Genomic DNA, 13,507 nt, shown 5'->3' on the forward strand with positions numbered 1-13,507 from the left:
GAATTTGGTAATGATTTCTTAGATTCAAGACCAAAAGCATAAGTGATTTAAAAAAAAAGATTGACAGGTTGAACTTCATCAAAATTAAAATCTTCTGTTTGTTAAAGGACATTGTCAGGTAAGTGAAAAGAATATACACGTTCTGGGAGAGATTATTTGCAAAGTGTGTATCTGATAAGGGGCTTATATGCAAAAATATTTAAATGACTCTTATGACTGAATAATAAAACAAAATCTAATTTTAAAAGTGGACAAATAATTGAAGAGACGTGTCTCCAAATATATGAGAATTTTTCACTATTAAAAAATGAAGTACTAATACATGCCACAATTGGATAGACCTCAAAAACACAATGCTAAGTGAAAGAAACTACTCACAAAAGTCATTTCTTTGTATTGTCTACCATTTTCCTGTAATGTTCAGAATAAGTGAATCTAAGAAGGCAGAAGGAAGGCTAGTTTTCTGAAGGCTAGTGGGAGGTAAGAAATGGGGAGTGATTGCTGAAAGGTATGAGATTTGTTTTGGAGGTGATGAAAAATGCCATAAAATTAGATAATGATGATATCACTGTAAATATGTTTAAAACACATTAAATTGTACACCTTTAACAGGAATACTTTATGGTATGTTCATTATATCAACAAATCTGTTTAAATAAAAAAGAACTTGAAGAAAGGCAATCTGAAAATGTCTAATAAGGATAATGAAATGAAACAGAAAAGAAGACTAACAAATCAGCAGCAAGAACCATGAAATGGATTCATTTCATGGGCCCAGACTTTCTGGATCAACAACAACAAAATCTTTAATTAGAAAATGAAATCAAAGTACAACAAAGGAGGGTGAATATGGTGGGAGTATTATGTACTCATGTATGAAAATGGAACAATGAGACCTGCTGAAACTATTCTAAGAACTAGAACTATTCTAAGAAGGAGGATAAAGGAGAATGATGGAGGGGATGAATTTAACTAAGACATATTGTAAGCAGTCTTGTAAATGTCACAAGGTACCCCCAGTATGACAATAATATGATAATAAAGATAACTTCTAAAAAACAAAGTACAACAAAGGAGAGTCTACTGTGAAATAATGATTTCACTCAGTATCAGGAAGCATGATTGCTTGTATTTTAGGCAATTAAGAGACATCTTTAAAATATGCTATGCAATTTAAGGAAAGCAATTTTATCCCTACTCTGTGCCACCAACCTCTAGATCCTGAAGGAAGCTTTTAACTGGTCAGGTCTCTGCTCCCTCCCTTGCAGAAAAGCAGTACTGAGGTAGGTAACCTCTTTCAGTTGTAAAATGCTATTATTCTGTAAGGGAATTCAAAATAAAAAGAACCATACACACATACTGGAAAGAAAACAGAAAGTCCATCCTAACAATTGTCACCTCTTAAAGAAACACCTAGTTCCTTATTTTTGGATGTCAGCATGCCTCTGGAGCTTCCCCAATTTCTAAGAGCATCTGGTGGCATAACAATGAGTTTCCTAGCTTGGCTGTGTTTTTATTTAAGTGACAAAATTCTGTGACTTCTAGGACACAGGAGGTCTCCATTTAAAAGTACTCCATTACTGGAATCAAACTGCAACAGCAATACCTTGAGAAAGGGGGCGGGGTCTGGTTGTGCTTCCTGCCTGCTGGCTTCCTGTAACAGTCAAGCACAAAAGCAGCTTTTCTGGACTATATAAACAACCCAGACCTAGGATATTCTTCAGAGAAGGGCAAAATCAAAGGTAGGTATCAAAGTCAAAGCTGTGATCCACAGCTTCCAAAACTGTGCCTTTCTGCTACTGAAAAAATACCTGTTTATCTGAAAAACATCTACCATCTTAATATATAACCTATATTGTGAAAATTGCTTCATAGCATAGTAAATACAACTCAATCCAGGATAATCAAAAACCTTCAAAATAAATTAACATCTATGAAACTCTGTATGGGTATGTTTACAATATGTGATTTTGAACTAAATTCTTTCCCCTTGTTTTGTAGGCAAAATTTTGAATTCCACACACAGCACTGAAAGCAAGATATGTGGTTGAAAACAAAGCAAAACAAAACAAAACAGCTGTTCAAACACACAATGGATTAAGCAAGTTACACACAATATTATGTACACATCTGCTGCTTGTCTGGACCAAAGCTTCACATGGCCTCATGCTAATACCATCTGCGATGGTTTGTTCTTGAATGTCCCCCAAAGGCCCACGTGTTAAAGGCTTAAACTGCAGTGCTGTTGTGGGGTAGTGGAACCTTTAAGAGGTGGGGCCTCGTAGAAGGAAGTTAGGTCGTTGTGGGTGTGCCTTTGAAGGGGATACTGGGACACTGGCTCCTTCTTTGTTTCCTGATCACTCTAAGGTAGCAGTCTTCTCTGCCAAGCACTCCCAACATGCTGTTTTGTCTCACCACGGAACCAAAGGCAACAGGGCCAAACAGCCACAGACTGACACCTGAAAAATCCTCAGCCCAAGTAAATCTTTTTTCTTTTTTTTTTTTTTTGGCAGTCCTGGGGTTTGAACTCAGGGCTTCATGCTTCCTAGGCAGGCACTCTACCACTTGAGTCACTCCACCAGTCCTAAAACTTTTCTTCTTTATTAGTGTTTATCTCAGGTGTCTTGTCTCTATGATAGAAAGTTGACTAACACAGTACACTTTTTTTACTAGACTGTATTTCTCTAATTAAATTGAATTTAGCTCCTATAGTTTCCTAAACATGATGACTGAGAATGAAAAGGCTTTATATATAAGAAATATATAATGATCATAAAGCTTAATAAAAAATGGAAATGTGAGAATGGTTGAGGAAAACAGGGTACCGTCCTCTTAGCTGACTGACCAGACTTCCAAATGTGTCTTTGGGAAGCTGCCTATTTGGCAGAAAAGGATAATCTCCCTGTAAAATAATAATGTTCACAACAATTTTTTAGTTAATATGAGCAAGTGAATTTAATACTACCTCCCAAAACTACTTTCACAAACTTTACATCAGCGTAAAAATCAATGTAATATCTTCCTACTGGAAGAGACAAGAAAGTCAGCTGCCCTATGCTTTGTACCTGACCAGTCCTATCTCATCTGGACAGTCTCTTGCTCACATGGACAAAAAAATAAGGGTGTTACAGGAAAGTGACCATTGCTTTTCTTAGTATAAAAATGGTTCAAACATGTAAAGCTGTGTAGAACTAGACTCTCCCATTTCCATTTTGATATAGTTGAAGTTCATAGTGAAAATCCCTGAAATACTCCTAGAAAAAGAAACAGTTAAATCTACTGTGGTCACTTCAATTACAGAATTAAAAGATCCATCTGTAATTCCTGAAAACATGTAAATTACATATGGCCTATAAGGCAATCCCACTGAACAGAGAAGTTGACCAACTCATTTGTTACCAGTTTTCCCAACCCCCAAGAGGATAATCTCCAAAAACCTAATCCTAAAGGACACTTCCGTTTTCTTCCCAACTGCTTTCTTTGTGTTTGTATGAGATATTTTGACTACTGGGTGGAGTTGTCAAAAGCCTTGAACAAAGAAAACCAGAAAGAATGACATTCCAGGGAATAAACAAGTTTGATATCATTGGACTAACGAAGTTACAAAGAAGTCTGGGTAAAGAAGAGGCAGAAAATGGGTAATTCAGAGTGGAGCCCATACCACCAGGGGAAAAAAGCAACCATATAAATACACATATGGTAAATGGCAAACATTTTGGCACCCTGGCTGAGAAAGTAAGAAAAGGAAAGACTATACAGGCGAGAATCACACTCATCTGGGAAGGAAGGAAAGAGGAACCTGTGGCCTGGCTCATCTCTGCTGGCCTGGCTACAGCTTTGCTTCAATAGCCAGGAAACCACCACCAAAGGAGCTTGGTGTTCTGGAGTTTCCGGTCCCTTGAAGCTGGCAACACTACCCCTTAATCTGGCTGGATACACCAGCACTTTTTAAAAAAAAAAAAAAAAAGATTTTGTTAATCCCACAAGCTGGAGAGAGGTGGTGTGGGAAAAGCAAACATTAACTAATTAACTGCTTCCTTGGATCCAAGCAATCATTAAACATGCGCCAATGAAATTTTCTTGAGCGGCTCAATTATTTATAATTATCCAAGTGGTTCATACTTTCGTGCATTTTTTTCTTTGCTTTTACCTCTAAGCAAATTACCTAATTCAATATGGTTATTATGCTGGACATTTAAGAGCTGCATATTGGGAAATTTCACATCGTAATTAATTAATGTGGATACATCTGTTATGCTTAATCCTTTGTGCCTAAATGTGGTTACCAGATGCAACTTACAGAAATTCAGCACGACTCATTCCATTTCATATTAACATCCATTCACATTTTCACTAGATGAATCTCACTCAAGGATGACATTTTCTAAATTTATAAACAAATTACACAGCCCATTAAATGGAAATTAAATACCCAGTGACTGGTTTAGGAATAGACATGTGACCCTGTTCTGGCCAATGGGTTTTGAGGGATATTATTGACAGCATCTGAGAAATGTTTATTTGCTCTTAAAGAGAGGCTTATAGACTGGACTGAAGATGTGTCTCAAATGGTAGAGTGGTGGCTTTACAAGTGCAAAGTCCTGAGTTCAAATCCCAGTTCCGCCAAGAAAAAACAGGCTTATAGGCAAGAAAGAAATATTACTGAACATTTTGCTATGGCAGTCATCCTGTGACCCAGAAGAGGTTAGCCAACCTATGGACACACGGAAACTGGCAGCGTGGAAAGCTGCAGAGAATATAGGTCCTTGGCTTTGCTAGGCTGTGCAACTAACTATACACTTGTTACTTGGTGGTGCAATAACTACATTTGTTGTTAGGTTTTTGTGAATCATTGCATTTCAACTGCAGCAGCCAAAATCAATCCCAAAGCTTCCTGACTGACGCTGGTAGACTAGGCAGTCTCACCAGGAGGTGCCTGTCACCTGGTTGTTCACAGATCACCTGGTGAAGCCAAGGGTCCCATTCATTGGCCTTGGGCCAACCTACTCCACCTGCCTGAGCCCTGTAGATATCTGAATGTGAGCTTGAAATGCTGCTGATGTTCAGGTCATGGTACAAGATCATAGGTTGGTAGTCAGCCTCCCTTCCTATAGCCAAAAGCATCAAGAGGATAACCGGAGGTTAGGGACAGAGGTAAGGTGTGTGGCTTGCCTAGGTAGTAAAGTCTATAGGCTGGAAAGACAAGATTTATTTGGAAGTCGTGGAGATGCATCCTCATAGCTCATGGACTTCACTGTAGCTCGAGTGATGCCTCTCCTCAGCCAGTGGTTCACTGTGAGCAGTCACCAAACAGTTCCCCCCCATACCCAGGGCCTATGGTAGAGTGACATACTCAGCCCACACAGCTGAGATCAGGGATCAGAGTCCAGCAAGAATCTGTAGCCAAAAGTCATAAGGTCTACAGAGAGGCTGCAAGAGAAGCAGCTATCCCAGAGCACAGCTGGGTTAACTGGTGGAGCCCAGAATGAGAAGCAGCCATCCCAAGCCGGAGCTGGGTTGACCAAGAGGGCTCTTGGCTGACCAAGAGGGCTGCTGAGCAGCAGAGAGGGGTCTATCTGGCCCATCTGAGGTGTCAGTTCTGGGAGAACACTTCTGTTCTCCTTGATAAAGAAGTTGCAAGGAATGGAGGTAGTAAATTCAATTATGACATATTGTAAGAACTTTTGTAAATGTCACAGTGTACCCCCAGCACAACAATAATAAAAATAATAAATCAATCAAATGGAAAAAAGAGAAGTTGTGAAGCAGGTCTAAGGATAATTCACAGAGACCCTATCTCGGCCACCACACCCACTACCATATCTAGAGAGACAATATAGTCTGCCAGCCAAATTGCCCCAGCCCTACAGAGGAGACAATCTCACCTGATCTGGCTGCATCTCTTCCTATTACTCCATCACAGCCTTAATCAAGTAATAGCCATCAAAGACTCCCACCTGAGCCCAAACCAGCATTGGGGCAATTCCACACCCAACAAAATGATCAGGCAAAGCAAGCATGCATGCCACCTGAGAAGTCAATGGTTTGAAGAAAGGAAACAGCCAAATTCTAGAACAGATGGCTACTGTGGAGCAGAACTAATGGAGAGCCAGAAATAGACTATATAATAAAAACATAACGAGAACACAGAAGGAGATATTATTAGAGCGTGGTAAAATGCTTCCAGGACAGAATAATGCCTGATATTTTAATTTAAATTTTTAGTAGAGGTACTGTAAAAGAGAATCATCCCCACTGAAAAACAAATTTACTCTTTTAGAAGGATCAACTGAAAGATGCATTCCATAATATAAGACAAAAAGCTAATGAACTAAAACCCACAAATGAAAAATGAAGACATGGAGGGTAGAAATGGGGGCATAAGAGGAAAATAGTAGATGCTAGGGGAGAGCAGGGGACTATGACAGAGAACAAAGGACCAATGTGAAAGGAAAAACAAGGTGGGCATTCACATTAGGAAGGGTTCTGAAAAGACAGAATTTAGACACATCCTGGCAAAATTATCAAATTTTAAGAACACAGGAATCCTATAAACTTCCAGACAGAACAATTCACTTCTGGAAATAATGAGTTTAAAAATCACATTTCACTCCTGCAGTCATGGAGAGGAATAAACCAGGGGACAACAGTCAGTGACTAGGAAGAAGAAAGGATCCCTCAGGAGGTCTACCAGGAGGGCTACTATTATGTAGCACAGAAAAATAGATTATTATTATTACACGCAGAGTCAGGAAGCACACACTTCCTATGTCTTCTCTCTAAGAATACATCTGCATTTTCTAAGAACCAAATCGAAATGGCAGAGAAGACGGGGAGAGTACAGTAATCAATAGTAAGGATGAATCTTATAATACAGTAATATGTCACTTAGCAATGAGCATACACTCGGAGAAAGGCATTGTTAGTGACTTTGTCCTTGTGTGGACACCATAGAGTGTTTTTATACAAACATAGATGGTATAGCTTATTATACACCTAGCCCATGTCTCCTAGGCTACAAACCTATGCAACATCTCACTGTACTGGAAACTGTAAGCAATTATAACACAATGGTATTCATGTATGTAAATATACAAAAGGCAGAGTAAAAATACCAGATGGTAATAACTTTTCAATTCCAGCACAGTCCTATGAGGCCACCATCTTATATAGGATCCTTTTAACTGATCGAAACATCAGGCATGATGTTTGCCATTCACAATGGCAATGTGAATATAAATCACAATACAATTGTTCATAAGATGGAAGTAGGAAAATCTTAGTAAGACCCTGGACCCGATAAGCCATTACAAACCCCAGGCATAAGGAAAAGAAGTGGAGATGAAGTAGAAAGACACATGATTCTGAAGGACTCCTCCAAGAGGGGCAAGATGAAAATATTCAGGTGAATGGACAGATTTGTTACTAAGTTACAATCTTTTACTTAAAAAATCCACTGGTCTCTGATGCTGGAGTTGAATCTCTGTAAGATACCTCTTTCTTTTGTTAGATAATTCTGTGGCTTGTACATGGCTTGAGTTTGCCCTCCAAGGGTTCATGTTTTGGAAGCTTGATGCTTAGTGTGGTGACATGAGGGACAGTGGAAACTTTTAAATGTGGGGAGGTGTTTAGGTCATTGTGGGGCTCTTACCTGAAGGGCACTGCTAGTGAGACTCTGGTTAGTTCTCATGGGAGGGTTTTTATATAAAATGAACAAGAGACCCCTATATGGGGTTTCCTGCCTTGCACACATGCCTGCCATTGTGATGCCTTCAGCCATGAAGTCCTCAGCAGAGGGAAGCTAATGCTGGACCATGCCTTTGAACTTCCAGAACTGTGAGCTAAATAAACCTCTTTTCTTTTAAAGTATCTAGATGTAGGCATTTCATTACAGTAACAGAAAGGTGACTAATAGAAAGGGCAATGAAGGTAGTCTGAAAAGTGAGGACTTGCTTCTGTTTATTTACTGTCCTCGTGTCACTTGTCCTCAGTGTCCCTGCTGGGGCCTCCAGACTCATTCAGCACTTCCTTTCTTTCTCTCTTTATGCTCTTTCAAAGATGTCACAAATATAATGAGAGCATGTTATAAGTAACATTTCTCAGTACATTTGAAAGCGTGGGTGAAATGGGCAAAGTCTACAAAGAAAATTAATACAAGAAGAAACGTGAAATTTGAATAGTCCTGGGAGCTTCTGAATCTGGAATTCTGAACCTTCCCTCAAAGAAAATTTTAGATCATGTGAATTCTATTGAAAATGCATAGAAGAAATAACACCAGTCTTAAATAAATGCTTTCACAACAGAAAAAGAGGGGCAATTGCCCCTTGTGTCATATGAAGAAAGCATAATCTTAATATAAATATCCAATATGGATATTTAAAAAGTGAAGATTAATGGCCAATCTATCTCAGGAATATATAATAAAAATCCTGACCAAAACATTAACAGTCAAAATCAAGAGTCACCATGAGCAAAGTTGAACTCAAGTAAGAAAAACAAGTTGTTTTAATATCCAAAAGTCAATCAAGGTAATTTGTCATATTACGTGAATAAAGGGTTTCCTCATATGGTCTCCTCAAATGAAAGGTAAGTGGGATAAAATTCCGATTATTCATAATTTTTAAAAGCCCAACAAAAATCTCAGTAAGCTTGAAGTAAAAAGAAACCGAGATGATAGAATCTTGATAAAACATTGCACTTTATTGTGAAATAATGGAAATGTGTTCTGAAAGATGAATGAGGAGTAAGGCGAACTCACTGTCACACTTCTATTCCTTTTACTGGAGATTCCACCCAGTGCAATCAGAAAAAATAATTAAATATGTGAATATTAGAAGGAAACAAAATTATTTTATCTTTTCAAATACATGATTCTACGTTAAAAATTCAAAAGACTCTAAAGACAACACAAAGGAATTAGTAACAGAATTTATCAAAGTAGTTTCATACAAAGATCAATCTGCATAACCAGTATTATGGCTATTTGCAATAACAAATAGAAAATAGAATTAGAACACCTACCACATGCGTTATACTTCCCCAAAGAGGGATGCAACAGTTTCTCCCATCCCCTAGCCCTAATGTGGCTGGCTGCTTCTGCTATTCATAGGCGGGGATTGTTTCTCTCACCCCTCAACTGTGAATTAACTTCGTGACTTGCTTTGGCAGAAGTGACATTGTGTGAGTTCAGGAGCCTAGGCCTGAAGTGGCCAGCATGACTTTCTTGTGTCTTCTGGAACACTCACTGCCTTTGGCAGATTCCCCTGTCCTGGACAGAAAAGGCCAGCCCAGAGTTTGTACTGACTGATGATGGAGGGCCCAGCCATCACCCAGTATCTAAGTTCCAAATGTAGGAGTTAGGCCGTTTGGGTCAATAAGCTGTTCTAGCCATAATCAGACTGCAATCACAGGAGAGATTCAGGGCAAGACCAGCAGAAGGAAAATCCACAGAACCATGAGGAATAGTAAACAGTCATTTTTGAAGACACAATTTTGGTGCCTTGTGTCCTAACAATAGATAACTGAAACACCATGCAAAACACACACACACACACACACATTTATTTATTTATTTTAAATTTGATATCTATCTAATGAAAGATAGGCAATGCCTCTGCTCAGAAAATACTGTTCACCAACTGGAAGACATGCTATGGTCAAGATGTCATTTGTTTCCATATTAATCAATAGATTCACACAATCCCATCAAAAATTCCAGCAGAGTTTTTTTTTTGCAGAAATTTAAAAGCTTAACTATAAAAATATATAAGAATGAAAAGATCATGAATAGCCAGACAATGTTGAAGAAGAACACAGTGCTTGTTCTACTAGATACTAGGACTTAGTTATCAATCTACAGATATTGAGACAATTTGGTTTGGGTGCAAGTATTGACAAAACAACCAATAAGATCAAACAGGGAGACCCTTCATTTGTTACCAAGATGGTGTCATCTGGCTGGGGGGAAATAACTGTCTTTTCAAGAAAGAGCCCAACTGGATATTCATATGGAAAAATGAAGCTATATTTTTAATTATAAAAATTTACTCTTAGTAAATTGAGGTTCTAAATACAAAAGGGAAAAATAAACTATTTAAAGATAACATAGCAGAAAGTCTTTGTGGCCTTGAGGTAGGGAAACCCTTTTAAACAAGATACCAGAAGACTATTGAAATGAAAAGGCAAGTCCCTGAGTGCAAGAAGATAGATGTATTTGTGTATTTATGAATTTGCATGTATGTATCTGTACATATCCATGCAACTAACCACAAAATAACCTGGCAAAGGACTTATTTAGAATATAAATAATAAATAAGAATAATGCATACAATGGAAAATGGGTAAGGCCATCACAAAATAAAGTATCCAATTGTCTAATAAGCATACCAAATCAGGGCTGGTGGAGTGGCTCAAGTGGTAGAGAGTCTGCCTAGCAGCATGAGGCCCAGTGCCACCAAAAAAATCCCCAGAAAACCACATCTGGCCTCATTAACAGTAAAGGAAATGCAAAAATAAAGCTGTAACCATGATGCTATAACCATGAAGAAATACTTCATGTTAATAGCTAAGCTGTGGAAACAGCAAAGATGCCCCACAAATGATGAATAGATTAAGAAAATGTGGTTTCTATATACAGTGGAATTTTATTCAGCCATAAAGAAGAACGAAACTTTGTCATTTGTAGGTAAATGAATGGAACTGGAGAACATCATCTGAAGTGAAATTAGCCAGGTTCAGAAAGCCAAAGGCCACATGTTTTCTCCCATATGTGGAATGTAGACCCAATACAAATCCAGCAATTATATGAAAAACAGGTCACACTAAGGGAAGGTCACTAACAGGAGAGGGAAAGTAAACGAAGGAAATTAAGAAGATGAATATGGTTAATGTACTTCCTATACAAGAATGGATATAGGATTTTTAAACCTGTTGAAATCACCATAAGAAAGGAACTAAGGTAGAAAGGAGAAAAATTGAGGGGATGAATCAATTCAGGTTATAATACATATATATATGGAAATGTCACAATGAAACTCCCTGTATAGCTAGCTATCTTAAACAAACAAAAAGGTCTTTTTTCAAAAATGAAAAACAGGAAAGTAAAACAGATCCTGTCTTGGGATTGGCAACAGGGGAGGATATAAAGAAAAGGTGTAGGAGGGTGAATATGGTGGAATATTATGTACTCATGTATATAAATGGAAAAATGAGACCTGTTGAAACTGTTCCAGGAGTGGGGATGGGGAGGGTAAAGCAGAATGATGGAGGAGGTGAATTCAACTATGATATATTGTAAGAACTTTGGTACATGTTACAATGTACCCCCAGTACAACAATGATTTTAAAAAAGATAAAAAAGAAATACCTCATGTTTACATGATATGGTATGATATCACTTCACTAAAGTTGAACCTATGCACCCAGAATTTCACATCTATGTAGTGCACAAAGACCCACAAATGCACATTCAGTGTAAGCAGCACTACTTGTAACAGTCACCAAATTTAAACGATCCAATGATCCTCCAATAAGAAAATCCATGAATAGAATGGGAAACACACATCCTGCAGTGCTGTGCAGCCACAAAATAGAAGGAACTATAGTGAGTGCAGCACACGAGTGAGCTTCATTCTTTCCTCGTTATACTTGTGGATTCTGCTCTGGGCTCCTCACAATCACCCACCAGTCTCTACAAGAGGCAGCCCTGTTGCAGCCCTAACCGTAACTCCTACCCACCCCCAAGTGCTCTCCTCCAACCACAGCCTCCCTTTGCCCTCAGTTCCTTAATGTGCCAATTTCCACCACACTGCCTCTGCACAGGTCATCCCTTGTGTTCCTTCCCTTTACTCACTGTAACTCTTCCCTGCATACGACATATGATTTATCCCACCCATCTTTTATCATCTACCATCCTGCTCTAGAATAAAGCTTCAGAAGATAATTTTGTCTGTTTGGTTCACTGCACAACCCACCACTTCCCAGGATACAGAAGGCACTCAATGAAATTCTACTAAAAGCGTGACTACTCTTTTAGAGTAGAAGCCCTAAAATAGCCACTGATGCCATCATTGGAGTTTGTCTACCCAAGGGTCTCACCAATAGGTTCCTCTCCCTCCCTCAAACTGTGATAGTTTTCTCTCTTGAACATTGAACTTCCACAGAAAACGACTCTGTCAGTCACTGCCAGAGCAAGGTCGAGACCAACAGCCAGCTTCATGGGGGCTGAGGGTAGCTAGGCTGAGAAGGCAGATGGACAGAAGCCTCCTTCTCTCCAAAGACTACCACTTCATCCCAAACGACAGGGACAATTAGTGTTCACAGGACAGCTGCACACGCCCCTACTCTTGCAGCTGGAATGGGTGACGTATCCAAGTCTGGATATGTATCTGGAAGGGATGTGTTCCCTCTGTTCTGAGACACTTACCATCAGGGTGTCTCCCCCATTCCTCTTTATCTCTAGGCAGCAATTTTGGGGGCCAGGGATAACACCGTGGAGGTATAAAATTGAAGGTCTCATTATCACAGAGGGGAAACCTGTCCTTAATATTATGCAGTCCAGGGCTGGGAGTGTGGCCCAAGCGTTAGAGTGCCTGCCTAAGGAGCACAAGGTCCTGAGTTCAAGCCCTACTGCCACCAAAAAAATTTAATAAGATTATGCAGCCCATACTAGGCATTTTGAGAGAAGGAAACAAACCTTTGCTACACTGACCATTGAAATTTCAAGGGCTTTCTGGTGGTAGTTGTTACTGCAGCATAGACTGTCTTATGCTGACTAACTTCCATCAGTCATCTCACTCCTGCCTCACCTGGCATCTTTCACTCTATTTCTCTCTGATCAGCCTCTGTCTACCAGAGAGGGATAATTTCATAGCTGCACAGTCCCCACTTAGGACTCTGGATGGCGATCCAATCTTTTCAAATTCTTGACTCCACTCCTTCAGAGACATCTGGTGACTAATTCCTGAGTGTTTTCAGAATCCTAAGATACAAATTGACCATCTCTTTCTGGCTCCACATTGCATCCTCAGCTCCCAGTATAGTGAAGAAAGCAGAAAGAAACCTATGTCAGTCACCACAAAACTGTCCATTTCCTCTTTGTGAGTTTGGCTCTTTTTTTCTTTTGCTCTTTTAGTGTCATTTCAATGCGTTTTGTTCCTTTGCTGTCAATTTGTGTCCTTTAATTCTGATAGTGTTTCAGGAAGAATGGTGATAAGCAATAAATATTTCTTGAATATGTATTTACTTTTAATATTTATTGTAACCCTTGCTAATAGCAAATCATTTAGGTTTACAGAGTTTTTCCTTCCAAGAAGTTCAAAGTGTCTGAAAAATGTCAGCTCAAAGAAAAAAAGGAAAATGTCATTATTACCATTTTAAAATTAGATAATATTAAGCCTTGTGAGGTCTGATAAACAGTCTACCATCTCAGGTTTCTAAATACTGGGACACAACCTCAGACTTTTTACTTGTGGCATCACCTTGAGTGCTATAATTTGGATCCCATTGT

At 39.0% G+C, this 13,507-nt stretch overlaps 1 protein-coding gene across 4 annotated transcripts in view; it reads right to left on the minus strand.

Annotated features, from left to right (window-relative positions):
- The window catches only part of Entrep2 (endosomal transmembrane epsin interactor 2), a 469,028-nt gene that overhangs the window by 170,751 nt on the left and 284,770 nt on the right, over nucleotides 1-13,507 (minus strand). The window lies entirely within an intron of this gene.

The sequence above is a fragment of the Castor canadensis genome, chromosome 19 (genome assembly GCF_047511655.1).
Source record: "Castor canadensis chromosome 19, mCasCan1.hap1v2, whole genome shotgun sequence".
Lineage (NCBI taxonomy): Eukaryota > Metazoa > Chordata > Mammalia > Rodentia > Castoridae > Castor > Castor canadensis.